General features: G+C 32.9%; 1 pseudogene; it reads right to left on the bottom strand.

The window, feature by feature from the left end:
* Window positions 1-442: 442 nt before the first annotated feature.
* LOC149545217 (uncharacterized) overlaps window positions 443-686 on the bottom strand; it is a 743-nt pseudogene continuing 499 nt past the window's right edge.

Raw genomic sequence — 686 nt, 5'->3', positions numbered from 1 at the left:
CATTGTGTGCAGCCCAAATCAAAGAACATTTCAGATTTCTTATGACAGATTTTGTTGTCCAAAACAATGACAAGAAAATTATAAGGTAATGTAATAACATGCACCCCATTAATTACCCAATCCATAATGTAGGAAGCAATCTAAAAACTAAGTTAATTGGGGATAGATTCAATTACTCCCAAAGATTTACTTGTCATCAACACAGCCAATAATGAAACTGATCTCTTTCATTTTAATGAGCAATATTTAAAACAAACAAACTCATATGCAACCGAGTACAACTTTCTCTATGAAATGCAGAAATGTCTTATTTCCATGTTTCTCTCTTTACATATTATTACTCTTCCATAGAGAGAGCTTTGTTTTCTACTCTCCAGTCCAGATTGGATTCTCACAAATTTGTTTTTAAACCAAAACTATGTTATACTTTTCCTATCAAGAATCAACCCTGAGACCACGAGGAATGCACCAATGAAGTTGACACTAAAAAATACATCAAAAAACCAACAACCACTAGATCATGAAGTGGCAACTCCATTTGACCAAGTCTTATTTTCACAATAGTGTCAACATAATGAAATGTACCCCAATAAAGATAGAGAACCTTTATTACCACAAAGGCACCAAATGTCTTAAGGAAAACAACACCACAGAATTTTTCTAAAGCCAAAAGAGTCCAAAAAAAA

The sequence above is a fragment of the Cupressus sempervirens genome, chromosome 7 (assembly GCF_028749045.1).
Source record: "Cupressus sempervirens isolate cs-2001-9-10 chromosome 7, ASM2874904v1, whole genome shotgun sequence".
In the NCBI taxonomy this organism is placed as follows: domain Eukaryota; kingdom Viridiplantae; phylum Streptophyta; class Pinopsida; order Cupressales; family Cupressaceae; genus Cupressus; species Cupressus sempervirens.
The sequence above is the reverse complement of the archived record's forward strand: the minus strand, read 5'-3'. Positions and strand labels throughout refer to the sequence as shown.